This window comes from Neodiprion lecontei, chromosome 2 (assembly GCF_021901455.1).
Source record: "Neodiprion lecontei isolate iyNeoLeco1 chromosome 2, iyNeoLeco1.1, whole genome shotgun sequence".
In the NCBI taxonomy this organism is placed as follows: Eukaryota; Metazoa; Arthropoda; class Insecta; order Hymenoptera; family Diprionidae; genus Neodiprion; species Neodiprion lecontei.
Window position 1 is genome coordinate 32,694,684 of NC_060261.1, and position 20,424 is coordinate 32,715,107.

General features: G+C 43.4%; 1 long non-coding RNA gene across 1 annotated transcript in view; it reads right to left on the bottom strand.

Annotated features, from left to right (window-relative positions):
- Positions 1–20,424, bottom strand: part of LOC124292797 — a 160,238-nt gene that overhangs the window by 69,156 nt on the left and 70,658 nt on the right. Inside the window, exon 4 of the long non-coding RNA XR_006902720.1 lies at positions 11,427–11,512. This is a non-coding gene — a long non-coding RNA (uncharacterized LOC124292797). The remainder of the gene's footprint in view (positions 1–11,426; positions 11,513–20,424) is intronic.

Below are 20,424 nucleotides of genomic sequence, written 5' to 3' on the forward strand. Positions count from 1 at the left end.
AGCTGTTCGTACTTGTTGCATACAGCGTGTGTGAGTGTCCGGGGCGTTCGGGCTATTATTTATCGTCTGACTTATCCTCCCGGCTCATTTACCACAAAAGGAGGACCGCGTTAGGTCCCAAGCCTCGGGACTCTTGCGCGAGACGAGGCTAAGGTCGTCGCCGATTGGCCACCGCCTCCCCAATACGCCTCGTGATTCGCCGAGGCTTGCGAGGATGTATATTAGCTTTGTGATATCCTCCGCGAGCGACAGATGGAATATCTTATTAGTCGGACAATGGGCAATCAACGACCCTCGATCCTCCTCGTTCCTCTCCTTTCTCTCTTTACCCGTCCTTCCATTCGACTACGGAATTATTAATAATAATTATACAGGTACCCACGGATGAGCTTGAAATTATGAATATCGCGGGTTAAACGTCTGTGAACGAAGACATTCTTGAATAGTTTGAGGAATTTAAAAATCGAATTCCCTGGGGGAAGGGGAAGCCGTGGCGGGGCTGCATAAGACCTTCCAGAAATCACGGTTGAATTTCATTATCACAATCACACCGAAGACTGAACCTTCTAAAACGAATTCGTAACGTCGTTATACTTTCTCGTAATCATGATCGACTATTAAGCTATAACGAAAAAATTGTCACTTTCACATTTTGGTATGGGTTAAAAAATTTCACAATATAGGTTCAAATATCATTAATTCGTACTAAATTGAATAAACTATTACTATTATTTAAAAACAAAATTAATGCTCTGTCACTTCCAATTTCCGACTCATTTACAGACTTCTGATACGAACAGACAAGTGATTAAAACTTGTTATAATATTTTTGTCTCAATCACATAATTTTTCGGCAATTAAATTAGATCATAAGCACAACACTTCCGTTAGCAGGGGTTTCCGCCTGCATACCACAACGCTCTACTGGTTATATTTTTATCTCCCTCTCATCGCCGAAGTATAATCTTGACCTGGATAACCAGAAGCTCCCCCCTTGAGCACGTTGAGGATTTAAAACTCCGATACCGCGAAGCATCCGAGGAGAAGAAGAAGGAGGAGGAGGAGGAGAAATTGCAGGAGGTCAAAGGGCGCGGGATCCTTGCTGAGAGTGCTAATTCGCCCCCGCTGTGTAAAACGGTAAGTAGATTAAGGGAGGAGGGATGAAAGCAGGAAGAATTCGAAGCATTTTACGCTTCTCCTCCTTCTTCATCTTCTTCTCTTTTTTGTGCGTCCTTATCTCCTTCTCTGAATATAATAAAAATATCAGCCGAAGAATTAGCCATGTGAGGAGTGATTTATTAATTCGATTAAACCTTATAAGCCATACGAAGAGCTTTTAATCTCGAACGACGAGACTAAGAAAACTTTCCGCTTTATGTATCGCTCCTTGTCACGCGAAGGCGCAGCTCTCAGCCCACGGCCTATACTAACGTAGCTGACTTGAACGCCGCAGCTATTTCATTTCGCTTTTTTTTCATACACACGGGCAACTATCGTAAACGAAAAACGTGCTGGAAAAAGAAAATACGAATTAAATAGTGAAATGAGAGTAATTAAATCGAGAGTGGATGAGATCGGAATTTACGTGTTTTTTTTTTTTTTTAACGAATTCCCAACAGTATAAGCTTTATTAATTGGATAGTTTTAACTGGCGGGTTACTGGATGCGGGATAATTTTTAATAAGAAGGAAAGGCATCCTGTATAATAAGACGGCGGCGTATGCGTGTAATCATTGCAATTAGAACGAGCCATCGTCAGCAGCATCGAACTAACGAAATGGGAGCAAAATCATAAAAGGTTAACGCCACGTCCCCCTTCCTCCTTCTTTTTCTTCTTTATTTTCCGAATCGTTTTTATTAGTAGTACTTACTTCCCAACTCTCGTAGATCGCTCGGCGGCTTCCCCCGGCACCGTGCAGCACGGTGGAAATGGGTATAAAGCGTTGTTCGAATTAAGAATGAGAATGTTACACTCTTGTATGTCGTCCCAATTAAACGAAAGCTCGCCCTCACGGAGTCCGGAACCACGTAGCAGTGTCGTTAAACTACTAATTAAAGATTTCTCCTCTCTCTCTCTTATTCTATCATTCATTCTTCCCGTCTCCTTCTCTCCGCTTCCCGACTTCGGATACTATCGGGGGGAATGACCGGACGATAAAACTACAACGAAATCATCTTTATACCCAGTCCAAGATTGATTGTCCGCCGACTTGCTCATCGATACAGCATCTTATAACATGGAGTCGAATTTCCAAAGTTGAACAGTATATTTTCCTATCGATAATTCACCCTCTGCGAAAGAAACTGATCACGCATATTAATAAAATCTCGTCTGACGAACGCGTTGTCGAGCCAGAGCTGAATAAAGAAAAAAAATAATAATAACAACAACAACAACAACAACAACAACAACAAGAAGCACAGGGATGAAGGGAGGGAGAAGAAGGAGAAGACGGAGATTGCGCTTTATCGAATTAAGTCAATTAGTGCGACCTGCACGGCGAGGCTATGTCCTGCCACTTAACCGGCTATCGCCGTGGACACTCGAAAGCTTTCCAGTAACGAAAGATAACTTCTTCTATAATGCATACAGGTAGGTATAGCTACGCTCCTACGTATACGAGACGCGTCTGAATGGACCCCCCTCCATAGGTGCAGAGATCTTCCACGGCAAAATACGGTTTAGATCCAATGAAGGCACGCGAGTGTGTTTATCGCAATAGGTAACGGGCCTTGGACGGTGAAAAAGGAGAGAGCGGGATGGCCGCTCCGACGGATATCTCAGCGTCGAAAATCAGACTGCAGTTTCATTAACGAAAGAGATCCTTCATTCATAAGAGATCTGGGCCAAGCAAAGGCCGCAGGCCTGTTTGAGGAGAAGAGAGAGAGAGGAGAAGAGAGCCCCGAGAGAAATAGAGAAGGAGAAAGAGAGAGAGAGAGTGATTTGGGGGGGGGGCGGGGGGGGAAGGAGACTGAGAGGAGAGAAGCCTCGGGAAAGGGACGGATGGTAGGACGCGTCGGAATCGCTATCAATTGCGGACTCTAACGCTAATTGATAAATCGTGTTAAGTTAATGAATGAGGCGGGCCCACCGCGTCGAGGGGATGAGAGAGAAGAGTAGAAGAACGTAGGGAGGGGGGGAGGAAACGAGAAGCCGGGAATCTCCTCCCCCAGCCGCTCAGCCGAGATGGAGATTCAAAAATCAAATTCCAACTTGTGTTTTCTTCGATCTGTCGTAGTATCTACGTAATGCGATGGTAGATCAAATGAATTTGCGTCGATTGTAAAACAGGTTCACTGATTCCTCAACATCGATACCAAACACATCAGCCCGCACCATTGGGTATCGTTGAATGAGTCATAAATTGGACGTACGTTGCATTGTCATAGAATATTGATTGAAACATGATGGCAAAATTTTTATTTATCGTTTACAATGTTAAATAATGATTTGTGACGACTCGTAGCACAGTACAGTAGTGCGATAGTATCTACAGAGTGCGCGCGGAGTTGGGCACGTTTAACGAAAAACGATACGAAAGACTAATTACCTGTTGATTATCCAGTATAGATAGAAGAAAATTTTTTTTTTTTTCACATCGACTCACCAATTAAAAGCAGATAAATACAAAAATATTGCATTGCTAATCTTCGCGAATGTACCGCGGTATTGCAACCCCCTCCTTGAGAGGGTCTAGTTTCGCGGGTGAAACGGTACCGAGAGGATATTCGCAAGACGGTTAATTCGCGGTCCCGAGGGGAGTGGAAATGGGGCAAGTCGCGGGTCGGGGAACGGGCGGAAGGAAGAGGGAAGGAGAGGAGGCGAAAGGGAGGAAGGGAGAAAGAGAAGACCGGAGAAGGGCGAAGCTATAAATCAGACGCTGAGTTATGGGGTAAGAGCGACGGGTTCTCCCTCGCCGAGTAATTTACCCTGACAAATGACGTACGAGCTTAATCGGTAGTTACGAGGACCTCTACCTGCCCCCGACGAGCCGTCCCCAGTCACCACGCGATGACCAAAATCAGTGGAAAAAGGCCCGAGTGTTTGTGGATTAGCCGGACGGGGAGGTTGCCGGTACAACTTAAAACCGACGTAATACGTCATACGCTGATATTTTTATCAAGCGGGTGTATAATTTTTCGGCCAAATCAGCGGCAGCTAAACAGGCTCAAAATTTACTTACAGGATGCCCGATCGGGTTACCCGAGTGCATGCGTGACGCGAAGGCAAAATCCTTTCCGTTTTTATTTCCTCCTCAACGGTGTCTCCGGGGTCCAGGAAAATCCCTGTTGGAAAATCATGCGGCCGCCGAACTCCATGGCTTCACAGAGCCCCGGCTTTGACCGACGAAACGAGTGTTTAAAATGTCACAACGGACACGCCGCGGCTTTGGAAAGTCCCGCATCTAAAATACGTGCCGGCATGGTGAATTTTCCATTGGGGTGGGGGAGGGATAACACCCCGCGTAAGCGCAAAACGATGACAAGTGAAAGAAGAAGTTTTTCACAGACGGAAGTTGAAGCTCCGTTTTGATGTTTGAAAAACGAGTATACAAAACCGAGAAGAACCTCCCGCGACACATGTTTATTCCGCAGGATATTCGCCCGTGTACGAGTGTTACGTACATACAAAGTATAACGTATAACGCGTAAGGAGAGAGGCGGGTGAGCAAATGCAGGGGCAGCGGCTTAAACTGCAGCTATTTATAACGGTGAATACGAAATGAAACGATCCTCTCCGGCTCCAGCTGGCCGGTTCAATTACAAAATTCTTTGCCGAGGCGTAAATTACGTTTAATATCTATGCCAGGGCGGAGGAACGCCAGAGCCCCGGCTTAATCTGTAGCAGTTTAGAAACAATTCACAGTGGTCAGCCCGGTTAGTGTCAAACGTACGTAACGCGCCACCCCTTTTTGGACCATCCCGGTAAAAGATGGCATCGTACAAAGGTCTCGTTTCGTTTCACATTGTACATACGTATGTACCAACGTACGTACGCAGCTCTACGCCAGGCTTGAACAACACGTGTCACACTTCCGTGTGTGTGTGCGTTTCACTCGCGTGTGGGTACGGCAGGCACTGCAAGAGGGTGATCCCTCCTCCGTTTCGCTTCCCCTAGACTCCGGAACAATGCTCTTTAATTTAGAGGGCCGCTGGACAGTAATTAAAATAACCTACCCTGTAACACATACTCCGTCAAGGGGTGCCCAACCCCGAACCTGCACAGGCAAATCCCGTCCCGAAAACATTTCTTCCAGCCCCCCTTAAGCTCCCTCTGACCGTTCTCCCTTATACACGCGAGGCGAGCCGTTCGATCCACCGGGAGTGTGTGTGTTATTGCTCGGCGAAACACCACATGGGAGGGCTGGAAAGAAATAACGGGGGGGAAAAAAAGAGAGACGCCGTATGAAAAATTTCACAAAACACTCGGCGAATTGAGCTGTGCGCAAACTGTAAAATCCAGTCCACCCGTCGCGGCGTCGTTCCTCGGAATATCTACGATGTCGGATATAAATTTTACTTTCGATTTTCCCTACTATTACAGAAAACAGTAAAGAATCTTACCGGTATTACATACATACACCTTCACGCACGAATGAGAGCGAAGAACCGTCTGCGGGTTTTTCATCCGACCTCGGACGTTTTCGGCTCAATCTTCTTTTCTTTTTTTTTCTTTTTTTTTTTGTTATTATTTCTAGTTCTTTATCGTAATAAGTAGAACACACGCGAGGCGACAGCTGGACTCGCGCCGCAGGGCCCAATTATCATATTCCATTAGGCCTACGGGGAGGTGGATGGTGGGAGGTAGCGGCGAAGGGGGGGGGGGGGGAGGGGCCGAGGAGTCTAATGGAATTAACAAATCCCATAAAGTTTTAATCTATATACCGGAAGTAACACCATCTGTCGACCGGAATCCCTCCCCGTATAGTGGTGGTGAGTCGACGCACCTGCTTGCCGCTCGAAGAGTGCGCACAGTCGGCCTTTCAACGAGTGAACCCTGGCGTTATACACACTCTCGAAAAGTACACGATCACGGGCGAGGGACAAGTCTCCTACCTTTTTACCCTACGATAAGCCTGATTAGAAATAAAGACAATTGCAGAGGCGAATATTCCGGGTGTGTCAGTTTGAAATAGAATCATTTCTAAATACGGCATTCCCCTCCGCTGCGTATTCAGAGGTACGTATTTCACAGTGATTTTTTATGAAAACTAGGCAGCCATGCGTCAGCAATATTACCAGTTGGGTAGTAAAATTTTTGGCACTTGAATTGGTAAACCTTTTTCCATTACTGTAAGTCGCGATTCAATTCCACTCTCACGCAACACGTTCGTCTATCCTACGAAATTCTTTCTATACTTCCTGCGTCTCGGCTCGACTCACACGGAACACGCTTCTGGTACCCCGGACGACAAATGTATAAGGTATTCCAATTTCTCACCCAATCAATTTATTTATGTATTTACGTTCGTACACACTGTTGGAGTGTGAATATACTCGATCCAAGTGAACGGAAAATCCGGTTCTGTCAAACGGACATAGAACTCGCTGATCACTCTCAAACTGATATTACATACATGCTAATCGAAGATTTCTACACATTCCAAAGTTCTTTAGAATTGGTCAAAATTTTGGCAAAAATCAAAAGGGACTTTGTTGGTCTAAGATTTTCGCAATTTTTTAAGCCGGTATAACTTTTTGTCTTACAATTCGGTTCCGGAAATTTTCCCCCCTAATTGGCACTTATTCGAAGGGATTCAAAATATGAAGCCGCAACATCGTAGGATCAGCAGCTGAAAAAATGGGACAATATTTTACCGTTTCTTGGCTGTATCTTTAGAATGTGTGGTCTGATCGACTAAGGACTAGTACCAATCGCTGTCTCTCGTTAAATATGTTGACATAACGTATGAAAAATTGCTAAAAATGTTCATAAAAATCAAAAGAAATAGCCAAAAGTCTAACGAAGTTTCTGTTCGAAAAAAAATTGAAGACGATGATTTTTACATGACACCTAATTAGTACCCGAAGTGTATCCAACTCCTGTCTAAATTAATTTCTGAAATATCTAATGGTAATTTCGGTACTTTTCGTATTTGTATTGTACATTGAACTTTCCATCTATCGACAGAAAATTCGAGGAAAACTTAAACGAACCCAAAATCCAACATTCTGTATAAAACGGGAGGTACGCGAAACGAAAGAATTACTAAGTGTGATATCACTAGAGCTCGGATAAATATGTATTGAAAATTACAAAATATGTACATATAATATATACTTATGTCTTAAAAAACTAAAGATAAATTATGTTAAAATAAAATTTGTTCTACTCGACAATACTTGTTATTATTTGCTCCATATTTTTTCCCTAAGTCTATATTATAAGTCCACATATTGTAATTTCTAATACATATTTATCTGGGTCCTAGAGATATCACAGCTGTCTTACCTCCGGGGTTTGACGTGTGTGGTTACGCAGACGGACACATACGTGAACACACCTGCATTGTGCAGTATATAGCGGCCAGGCATGTATGTATGTATGTAGATACCTACGTACATACCCGATGCGGCATTATTTGATTAAATTCAAAAAGTTTCTCCTCAAAGACAGGATAGTTCCGTGGTAGGAAATCCCACTCAACCCTGAGCCCTCGAACTCGGAGGAATCCCCAATCCCCCGCGCTGTAACTGACTGACCCCCAGAGATTATTATTTTTTCATCATCTCGCGAGCCCGAGGCTGGCGGAGGGGGTGAAGGGGGCAGACGCGGGAGGGTAGGGGGGGGGGGGGGTATATTTCAGACGGATGGACCGTCCTGATAAATTGCATCTTTCTGACCAGCAGCCGAGTCTCTCCTCTCCCCCTCCTCTCCATTTCGCTGGTTTCGCTTCCCCGGTAGCTCTTATAACCCCCGGAAATATATACGGGACGGCAAATTGAAAACTAGCGATCGAAACCGCTTGAATAAAATATTCTTCAAATTTATTGTAACACCCTGCCCCGTCGTACCTATATGTATACGCAGTTGGTGAACATCCCGTACCTAAATATATATATATATATGCGTACACACATACTCGTATATAGATGTTGCCGAACCGAAAGGTTGTTAAACGCTGCGATCGTTGCGCCTGTAAGGCTTTGCGAAGCGAAAATTAAACACAAGTTTTGTGAAACTTTTGTCAACGTTTCGTAGACTTGCCAACGCCGGTAGAGAGGCTGTCGACTCGAGCAAATACTCGAGTGTCGAATATCGGTTGCGAATGAAGTGAGAAATCGAGACCATTAGCTCAATTGTGACGAACCAGATTTAACAAAATTATTAAACAATACTTGCCGTGACTGCAGTCAAAATTTGAAGTATTTATAAAAGAGTAGGAAATAGAAGGCGGAACAACGGCACAATATAACCTATGTGACTTGCGGCTTGCAGGTTAAGCAAGGATATATCATTCCATCCGCAATCAATGTCTTTGATCAAAAGTCTTTCTTCAACTATTTCTATCAAGTTTTTGTTTCATCCGGGTTTGAAATTGAGAAGTCATTCGTTCGATGTGATTTTTTGTTCAATCGACTCCGAGCCGCGATCGTTGGAGAGTTGAAATTGTTCGTGACAAAGCGTGTAGATGGGATAGATGTAACTTGAAACGTGACTTTCTCGACAAATAAAGACATGTACAAGACCGGGTATAATACGCGGTACTGTAGCTTGGCTAATTCGTACAGTTTGTTTTCGATTAATTCCTCTTCTCGTGACAATGAGAGAAAAATGAAGAAGTAAAAGAGGTACCAAAAAAAAAAAGAAAAACATAGAAGAAAATAGAAACGTTTTCTCGTTTCAACCGCACACACGTACACACACATAGACAGAGCAAATTGCGCGGCGATCTCCCGGGCGGTATGTCTGATTGTGAGAGCCACTGTCTAGCCCGGTGTAATATTCTCGCATCGAGGTAAAAACCTTCGAAATGAATTAACTTTTTGTCGACTATGAAGGCGGGATCAGCGGCGGAAAGCGGCGCGGCGACGGGGTCAGCCTCTGGCACTAAGAAACCGTTTTATCCCCCATTGTCGTTCCTCTTATACACCGTCGAGTGACTCGAATCCACGCAAGATCCGCGCGGTCAACATCTCCCGGAATTATCCCCCGGATAAATTTCACCGTCAGGTAGGTATAAAATAAAGTTGGTATGGATATCGGTTCGCCATTACCTTCGAGTAAAATTTGTCACACTTGTTCGCACTGATCCGCGGTAAGAAACGGCCATTTTTTTTTTTTTTTTTTTTTTTTTTTTGTATCGACGAAGAATCTAATTTGCAAAGAAACAGGATACCGAAATTGTTGCACGGAATACGTTAGGCTTGATTCGGATAAAATCAGGCAAGCTTCTACGGAGAAAAATTTCAAATCATTTGAGAAAATGACGTGTAATTTTTTGACACATAAAAAGATGAGTAAATTTTTACACAGAAATATCGTTATTACAAAATTTAAAATTTAAATCAGCCACTCGTATGGAGGGAATTAACGGATTAGAATAATTTTTCAAAAATATTGTCGCTCGGCGATGATCAAGGTTTCCTTCTGAACTATGACACGTATGAAAAACAAATAATACTTCGGCGAAAATTGGTGTTGAATTTTTGTATAAAACTTGAAGCATCTTCACTAGAAATTATTGGCGAATATTATTGAATCTTTGTAAAATCTGCGTCAATTCGTTCCGTACACTTGTGGCTGATTGAAATTGAAAATTTCGAAAACGCGAAATATCTAAAAAGAAAGTTTTAAAACTTTTTAACGTAAAAGCACAGTTCCCCTTAAATGCGTCAAAGAGTAAGATATTACATTCCTGTACGATTCGCAGGAATGTTGCCGCCCGGATCCAACCGAGAAATTTTTATTCAACGAGGAAAATCATTTTCACGCGGCACCGGAAACAAGAGACAAGATCCAAAGATCGTGCATCCGTCCTGCTGCATAGAAAATAGGACAAGGAAGATCCGAATCCGCGATTCGTTTCCTACAGTAAGTACCCGCACAACACGCGGGCTGCTCTAATACCTACAGAAACGTCGAAGTTCGCTCGTCTGCACGGTACTGTAATTTATATTTAAATAAGATCGAATTGAAACCGCAAGGTAAATATACTGGCAGCGATTCTCCACGGTTCGTTGATACATGCGAAGGAAATTCGTCCGCGTACCAACACCTCTGCAGAAGATTCGTGCAAGTATTTACGCACATACATATTGCAACGCGGTTAAATTCCGGAGAGCCAACGGCCGATGCTCGACGTTTAACTTTTACCCCGATACGATTTTTGATTGGTTTGTGGTCGAACCGCTGCTGTCGTCCGGCTCGGCGTTACACGCGTAATAAGGTATATGTAAACACGTTAGCGTAAACGCGTTCGGAGATCTCATCACATGCGATTACCTCCGGATCATTACTCGCCCACGAGGGAAGAAGGAGAGGAGAGGAGAGGTGAAAAAGAAAAGGGAGTCGACAGCTGCCGAGGCGCGAATAAAATCCCTATACCTGTATCGAGGAATAAAAATGAAGGTACCGAGGCAAAAAAGTGATTGAAACAAAAGTTACGAAAGCACACCTGTTCCGGCTGACGGATGTCTCCGAGATGCTCAACTGCACTTCAGCTGCAGTGTGCGGATATGTTGTGCATGGGCATTTTACTGATATACCGGAGGAGCCGAGAGAAATCGAGTCTATATAATATATATATATATATATATATATGTTTATATGTATGTAAAAAAGAGAGATTAATTAAATAAGAAAGTTATAGAGCCTTTTGAATGAGTATCGTGAGAATGACACAATTCTTATGATTCATAGCTGCGAGCCAATCAACGGATTGTGAAATTTTTCACTCGAGCTGGTAAATTATTCTACTTGCAACGGTAGGTATGATATATAATACGTAATAATATAAGCTGCAGTCAATAAGCGTATAAGCGAGGAGAGTAGCCGAGGAGAAATGAGAGTTTTCTTCGATTAACGAGTATAATTCATTCAAATTGGTACTGTGTGAAAGTTATCGACAATTACGAGAATGATATCGACCGATCTAAGTGTCCGTCCGAGGTTTCGAATTAATCGCCAAACAACCTGCAACCAACCGGAGCGGAAGGTAAAAGCTCGAGAAGTCTGACACGAGAGAGTCGTCGACTCGCAACGAGCTCGAAGAAACTAATTAACTCTCCGGAGTTAATCAAGTGACGAGTTCCCGGAATAGTTTGGGACTCGATATTATAATGCCTCTGGTCGTTGTTTCTCAGCTTGTCGCGAAATTGCAATTCCTTTTTCCTCGTATTCGTCGTTTTCGATTTCGATCGTTTTGCAATATTACACGTATATCACAGGTACCTACGTATAATACAGGAATCATTTCACTCACCAAAGCCGTTTCTCGTCGTTAACGTTCAGGAAGTAAGACCGAACGGTCCTCGTTCACATTTAGAAAAAAGCCTGGCCGGTATCCATCTGGAAGAAATAAAGGATATTCAACGTCTCAATCTTGCCACTCCCTCGGGAATCATTAAAAACACATTTTTGACAGACGATAGGCGAAAGCTGGCCTGGTTTAGGCATCTAACGATCTTCCCTCTACGACGAGGGACGGTATCCCTGATCCTCGCACGTCGTTACACTCTACACTCGGAAGACATTTGGTACGGTTTTAAATCGACTAATGAACTTTGACGGTAATATCAGGGACAGACAGATGTCCAACAAACTGAAGCGCGCCGCACGATAATTATCGTAATTAACGAATCAATTAATAGATTAACTATAAGTTTTTAAAACAATGAATTGAAAGGATTTACCAATTCAAAATTATACAATTATGCAGAGTGAATTCATCTCTCTCTCCCTCTCTCTCGATTCTTGCGGCTGAAGGTACCTTTTAACAATTAACTAATGGATGCGTAATTGAAATAACACAGCCCTTGATACATGCGTGAGGGTGTATAATACATCGCAACGATGAGCGAGATAAAAATTGTAAAAAGAGAGACGAAGAGAGATAAAAAGAAGAAGTGAAAAAGAAATGCCTCGGCGATCGTTGTCCATAGAAAATTTTTTCGACATACTAATGAGCAAATAAAGTGACTAGAGTGAAAATTCATTAACAGTCTTGCTCGCGGCACCGGCATCAGCAGCACGCTGTGCTTTGCTGTGCTGTGCTGTGTACCAGGAATTGGCATAACTCCTTTCCGGGTAAAGTACCCAGGAGAAGGTAGGCTTGACAAAGGGCTAAAAATAAATACATAATTAAACCGCGGCAAAACGCACACAGCTTCCTCGCTCGAGCGCGATACCGACGCCAAAGGCAAAACCCTGCACCGTGCTGCAGAGAAATTTACGTAAGTATATACGGATATGAGCTTCAAACCTCTTGTTCTTCTCGTCTCGCGGTAAGTATCGGGACATTCTTATACCCGACGCAGGTCTTCAAAGTCGAAGGTTGAAAACGGGGTTAATAATTACGTGCGTAGCGGGTAACGAGGAAGTTGCGAGTCGTGTGCAGACGATTGCTCGCTTAACTCGTCCAGCAGGATTTAATGAACCCGATAGTGTCGAAGGACGACCTGTACGAAAGAAAGAGATCTATGTCTCATCTGTGTTCACATATTTCCATTGGTTCCCTGCACTTGCGATCTCCGGAAATGAAATACACTGCACAGAGTAGGTACATGTATTATCGCGGTTTATAATCACAACATTTTTTTTCCCCCTTGTCTTCGATACCTCGGGTATCATTTGTCAAATGAAACTCGCCGTGGTTCCCTTGAAATTGGTGAAGAAGGAAGCTCGATCTCGAGAGGGTATACATATACAGGTTAGTTACGAACGGAGCGGAGATACGAAGCTACGATCAATCAAAGCCGTGCGCGAGGAAATAAAGACGAAGCAAAGAAATATCAGCGGCGGTCAGACCGCGATTCGTATCCTGGTGATAACGACCGTTAGTAGGTATAACGTTGTAGAAAATGAGAAAGAGAGGAGAAGATATAAGATAGAAGAAAGAATTGAGGGAACGCCGCCACGTCCCTCCAGCGTACAAACACCATGCGGCTATGCAGGCACAGGGTATGACACACAAATGAGACTCTGCATCCTCCGACTCTTGTATCCCCCAGGATCTCTTATAATGGCGTCCAGTTATTACGGGGCGGACAAGACACCGTCCGCATCGACATAACTAACCACACTTGCACGACCACGGCCAAACAGAATCAACGTATACGTATGCAGCCGTGAATGTGTATAGGAATGATTATTTTCGCTGACGTCCATTCGCCGATCGCGTTACCATTTTTGGGAATCACCGTGAATGAAACGATTCGATGCCGAATCACTGCATTCTTCTTTCCGTCAGGTGCAATAAGATGTACTTCGTAATAAAATTTTGACCTCCGCACATCGTCCATAAATATCTATCAAATTTGTGTACAAGGGTTTTTCTTTAACGTGTAAATTAGGGAATTTTTCTCAGGATCGCGAGCATTAAATTAAAATGAGAATTTGTCATTTTAAACGCCCGTTGATTTACAAAAATTAACGATCAGTATACACGGTTAAAATAAAATATTCCAACAGGTCAATTAAAGTTTTCGGGGTTGATTTGACCATTTTTTAATGTATTACCAAGTGAAAAAGAAATATGATGAACGACGAATTACATGTTGATATGACAATTTGGATGTTAAAATTACAAAAATTTCTATCACATTTACTAACAAATATGTAACAAATAACACTAATCCCTGCTGGAACATTATATTTAGTTAATTTGTTCAAACAGTCTACTTTGATTTCAAAGTTTCGTTTTTACCACTGCTTAAACCCGGGTACGTTTATAGACCATTGAAACGTGAAATAGGTAATGCATAGCATAAATAACTCAAATTCCAGCAGGCCAACACGTCTCATTGTCAGTAGCAATAATCCATGATTTGAAACTGTCGGTTGAAAAGTTCAAATTTATATTTCTAACAACGTTAAGAATCTATACGTATCCCCGTATTTGAGGAAACGTTCGAACTAGCTTCACAGCATTTGAAGCGACTGTTTCACCGGAAAGGAATTCTCCAACAACAAAGCTTTGCATCGCTCCTAACCCAAAATGAGTACTTTGAAAAGTTCACGCGCCGTTGGACCAGAGACAATCAGATTTTAATGACGCAATTTATGAAAAAACATTGGAGAATTATATCGTCCGACGAAGGTGCGCGTACCGAGCTCACATATTTCATGCTATCTACCCAGGTGTGTATATATATACATACATATACATATATGCAGGTAACAGTATCCACGCGTTTAATTATTGTACCTAGGTAGCTAGCTGGGTGGATAGGCACCCGGCAGTCCGGGCTTTGTATTAACAGCGAGCGTATGAGAATAGGGACGAGAAGAGAAGGGGAAGGGGAAGGAAAAGGAAGGGAAGGGATGGAGCCGGGTAGATATACTAATTTCATTTCACGACTTCCTGCCATTCTTGCCGGTGAGCGACGTGTCCTGTCGTGACGTCATCACTCCGCAACAACATTCGCGCTCTCTTCTTCACGGATCCGCGAACCCGATAACACCTACGTACCTACTTTCAAAACGCCTAAATTATCTACCAAATTGTTGTTTTTCATCGCTCATCTCTGCCCCCCTCCTCCCCTGCCTCTCTATCGCTCTTCCTGCCGCGTATGTTGTACAGTTACACCTCGAGTTGACCCGTTATTTCTTGATTGTTTTGTCACGCTCAGGTGACCGCTTGAATAACAAAATTATACTTAAAACCTGCACCGCCGCAGGAACAAACAACGAGAACTGTAATTATAAATTTAATATAAATAGCAAAAGGAAGTTGTACGTTTAGAAATGTATCATCTATCTATACGCCCACCGGCTGCAGACTGCAGGGAATTGTTGATTTAATCAAAATGTTCCCTGAACCCAAAACATCGTACGTATAATCACAAGATACGCTGCTTAACCATGAGCTAATACACGGACACGGGGTTAACGCAGGATGTCTGATTCCGAGGTAAAGATATCCCTTTCGAACTTTTCGATTTTCTTTGCGTTTCTTGTTTCTTATTATTTATTTTTTCAATCTATTTTCATTTCCCTCCATCGCCGCTGTTACGCTGCATGATGGAAGAGTAGCGTGACAGTGCCGATCGTAGTTCCGAATCAATGATTCCCCCAACGTTTCAATAAGATTTGAAAAGTTGAGTTTACCGCTCCTAGCAGATTGCAATACACCTGCATATCAACAAACCGGAAGGCCATTCATCCCCACGTCGGAGTATCTTGTTTAAACCGTAACACAGAGCCTTGGCTGTGCAGGGGGTGATCAATACTTGTGGAATTAATCTCTGGCTAGAGAATATATCTACGAGCTGGTAATTATTGTTCGGCGCGCATACATTCGTGTTTGTTTTTGCACGGTTAGAAGTGGATGTGTATAAGGTGTATACCGCAGAGCTGTGTGGTGTGCCTGTGACACGTGTGTGTGTGCGAGGGGCACGGCTATTATGCATACACGATGCAATCTCCTCAGCGGTGAGACGGTCTCTCTCTCTCTCTCTCTCTCTGACCCTCTATCTTGCCCTTCCTCTCTCGCTCTTTCGCTCTCTCGCTCTATCCGCGAGCGAGTAAGATCCGCAGTAATTGCCAGCTCGTAGGGAAGATGAAGAAGATGAAGCACAAAGTCGTAAAGGAAAAAATTCGCCGGATATCTCGTGGAAGTAAATATTTACTCCCCGCTAATTACCCGCGTAAACCATTCATTACCGTACTTCGTTAGCGGCCAATCATTTTCTCAATTTCACCCTTTTTCATCTTTTTATATATACCTACGTACCTAGATATAACATTATGCCGCTGTGTAACGAAGGGTTGAAAAATCGTTAAATTAATTCGAAGCCCTGCAAATCAACGCGGAATCGCACGTTTTTCACGGCGTTAGAAAGGCGTTTAATATACTGTTCACGTTACACGCGTACAACGACACTTTTCGCAAAATCAATTTCCGTCAGGGGTAGGTAGAGTATAATATGCGTCTTATATGCATACCACCACCTACAGGGGTTGGAGTGAGCGAACGTAGGGCTGAGGATTCAAGCATCGGGTGATACAGTCTGTTTACAGCTTCTAATATTCCACCGGGCAATTCCAGCAATAAATTTCACCTCCTCGTAAAATCGCTGTACACAAGGATTCCCTATCTCGCCTCGTCCAGAGTTCCCGCGCGGATCCTCCGCATCGGCATCCCAGTGTCTCTTCACCTTCCCTCTTTCTCTTTATTCCTCTTTTACAACCCCGATTCGTCTATTCGACGAGGTCGCGCATTGTATGTTGCAAAAAAAAAAAAAAATTGACTACAAAACGCGCGGCAGTGTGCGACGATAATTATGGAGTTTCGACGAGAGAATGAGGTACCTTGAGTACGGGAGGGAAATTAACGCGCGTGAAAAAAATGCGGGAGAAGGATGAATGAATGAAAAGGGGCGGGAACTCTGGATCGGCAAGACGTAGGTGTAATAAAACGGTGTATAAAATAATTGGCTGTAAAGTTTGGAACGCGTTGCATATGAGAGAGAGAGAGAGAGAGAGAGAGACGCCTCCTGCAGTTCCACGCCTGTACGGCCCGAGTCACTGCTTCTCTCTTTTTCTCTCACTCTCACTCTCTGTCCCTCTCTCTTTCGCGTGTATGCATAGGTATAATATAGATGCAGTCGTCGTCGTACGCGCCGAAGTTCCTATAGCTTTGCCCTCACCCGTAATTTCCCACCTTCTCGTAAGGCGCGACCTGGCCGACGCCATCCTTAGGAAAACGAACCTTAAGGACGCAATACGTTCATGTGAGTGCACGAGGATGCTTGCTGCTATACATGTATAATGAATTCATGATGGCGATAAATAATCAACAGATATATTTTATTGTGTGACAATTTTTATGGTCATTGTCATTATAAATTTGGAGGGAAATTTATGCCTCTTGCGCGTATAACGTAGGATATATAGGTATGTGCGTAGCGTATATGTGTATATTCATACATGTATGCGCGGTACATAACTATATATAGGTATATACTGCAGGCTGCAAGGGTTTCATTCAGCCTTGGTGAACGAGAGATATTTGACGCTTTAAACTCTCTAACGACCCGAGGATACTAAAAATGACGACGTGTTGCTAGCTAAATCATTCCTCTTAACGACTAATCGGTTCGATTCGATTTTCGAGGGTCACTCCTCGTCGTTGTTCTCTTTTTTTCCTCGCTTCTTCTTCCTTTCCGTCTTCGGGGGAAACTTTCTTCATCCAATCCTCCCCCGGCGATTCTAGATCGCTATCCCGTTTCTTTGTTCCTGAAATTGCAAGCCTCGCTGTCAAACGTACATCGCATTACTGTAAAAAAAGCGGCTAACCCCTGTCCAAGAAATAGTTCACACTTTAAGCAAGATGTATTTGAGAACGAGTGATTATCCAGCGACTCTATAAATAGCTTAACAGCCCTGAGCAGGAGTTATGCTTTTCTTCGTATGCTTCGAACTTTCGGTTTCGTCTTATTATCGTTTCATTTTCTTATTTTGTTTTTTTTTTTTTTTCTTTCATCTTATTTTGTTTTGTTTTTTTCTCTTTAGTTATTTTGTTGTTTTTTTCCGAAATAAGCACCTGAACGCCCCCGCATCTACACGTGGCCATCGGGTAACAGATCCTAGACCGAGACGACTAACGGGAACATTAACTGACTAGAAAATTTATATTCGCCCTACTAAAAACTAAATATACACCATTATACACACGGGCGGCCCCCTCGCAAAGCGACGCAGCAGCAGCAATACCAACAGCAGCATCCTCGGCAGGCTCTGTTGGTTGCTGCATGTAATGTTAGATCTAGCGCCGGAATTACTGCCGTGCCAGCTCAGGCCGTTTGTTATATATTTATAACGCGCGGAGAAAGAGAGGGAGAGAGAGAGAGAGAGAGAAAGAGTGTCGCCCAGTTCTATAAGCTCCTAACATCATCATCATCGGCTGTTTTACTCCCGGTTCACCCAGCGTCGTTGAAAACAATTTTCTACCCAATTTTTCGCCAGCGTTTTAAGAAATCGTCCAATTACGAGGCGTGAAAAGAGCAAAAGAAAAGAAAATGATGGCGAGTCCCGACAGCGCCCTAACTCTCGCCCCGAGAACGAGGGTCCGCGTAAATCAAGCAAAGCCCAAGGTCAAGCTTATACAGGCCGAAGAGAATCGCGAGGACGAAGAGCCGCTAAATGATCTCATTAGCGCATTCCTGTTGCGGCAGTCGCTTCGCTTCGAATTCTACCACAGCGTATCAACGAAACCCGACAGAGTTTAAAGCCTCCGAAACACGACGTAGAAAACGGGACGACGCGCGGGACGTGATTAAAGAATCGGGAATCGGGAGACGATCGCTCGCCTTCCCTTTGGGCAATTCGAAAAATACTGCACGGCACTGGTCGAGGGTTTGAAACGGTGAACGGCTCGCGTTTTATAAGACTTCGGTAATTGGTTCCGGATTACATTCCTCGCGATTTTGCGGAGCGATCCAATCGCTTTGTTGAAGTTTCCACGTCCACAGCTGTACCGCTACCATAGCATTGGTTTGTTGTGGGAACGTCGCGAGTCTGGAGGGTGTGTCACTGGGTTGGAAACCTGGCCTTTCGACCTCGTTTCACCCCCAAAATGTGACGCACCGCATCGTCCAGGTGCTTCACGGTGGTGATATCATTACGCGGGAAAGACCAATTCAAGCGCAAAGGGTGCAGTAAAGTGGTTCGTCCAACCACTCGCGATCCACCTCGGAAGCTTTCGAAAATTCGAACCATTCGAAGCTCCGACACCGAAATCCAAGAACCGAACAACCTCGATTAACGATTTGCCTTGCAAGAAATATGATAGTTTTTACCATTTTTACGATCAAGACGGGATTTTTAACGGCTTATCTTGACCTTTGGGCGAAGGATGACCGCAGTTTTTACGATACACTCTTCCTTCGATGTAAATCTGAATATTTATTAGCTAAGCAATTTCGACCCGTGCGATGCAGATCGTATAATATATTATACATTTATAAGAGCGAAATGCACGTGAGAATTTGACGTATATAAACTCGCGGCTTAATCACCGTTTTGCAAAGCGCTTATGCATTTCCACGTCTTACTCGCGAGCTCCCCCGTATAGGTATAGATAGTGGCACCGGCACACAATGCTGATATAAAATTGATTTATGCAAATTGCCGCTGCATGAGCAATTAACAATTCCTTGTAGGCTAGCTCCGTCGAGAGAGCACATACAGGCGCGAGCCCGATTCCACCGCGTCTCTGTACGTACGTCTGTGCAAGTTCACGTCCCGAAGGTAACGTGTCCGTGTATCTGCCGCGTGCACACTCCCGCAGGGGAGGATTTCTAAGGCGGAGAGATGAAAAGGGTGGGTGCGCATCCCTGTCCCCCACCCCTCTGGGCCGACCTGATGAAGTACGAAACACATAGAGAATCCGCGATGCTACGAGAAAATGGAATTAATTTAGTGCGATTAAATTCACCGCTTTGTCAGCTCGACCCGACAAACTCGTGTTACGTGTACTCCTCGTGCAAGCCCCGCAGGAGAAGATCAATCTTCAGTTTCGCTGCTTTCTGGTCTTTTACACCCAGTCACGAGTGTCTTGTGTCGAGATGTCGACGTCTCGAAAGAGCGTCCAGTTTCCATCTACGCGGGGAGTAAGGCACATTTTTCCGAAAAAAATCGTTTCGTTCAAGAGCACCTATTTTACGAAACAAATGTTGAAACGTGCTTGAACGTAATCGTGTATTTCATTCAACGTGCATTCAAAAACGTGAAATTTTCTTAAAAATAAATGTAGGTATCTGTCCTTGCGCGGCAAACTCGATGGGATAATCAAAACATGGAGTGAAAAAAAAAAATTTTGATAAACCGGTGAAGACAGGTACGAGTCTCGAGTTTGTAAATTTACCACACCTTTGATACACCAAAGTGTAGCTGAATTATAAATTTCGTGTTTTAAAGTGAACTACTAAGCATTCTCATTGAATTCCCAATAAAATTGTGTGATTTTTCATAACTTGGTTGGGGAAGGGCAAAAGCGTGTTTTGAATTTACTAAATTCGGTATGTAGTAAGTGTATTATATTTAAAAATTTACTGTACATTTGTTATACGGTATTTGGAATTTACTAAACATTCTGCAGAATTCACTTGATAAATGTACAAAAGAATTCGATTACAGTCTGTAAAAATAAAAAATCTATTGTAGCAAAAGGAATTAATATGCCTCTCTGTTAATTTCACTGTGCGATTTCGACTATCTCATAACTAGATTCATTGAAATTACGGCACTAATACTTGGCA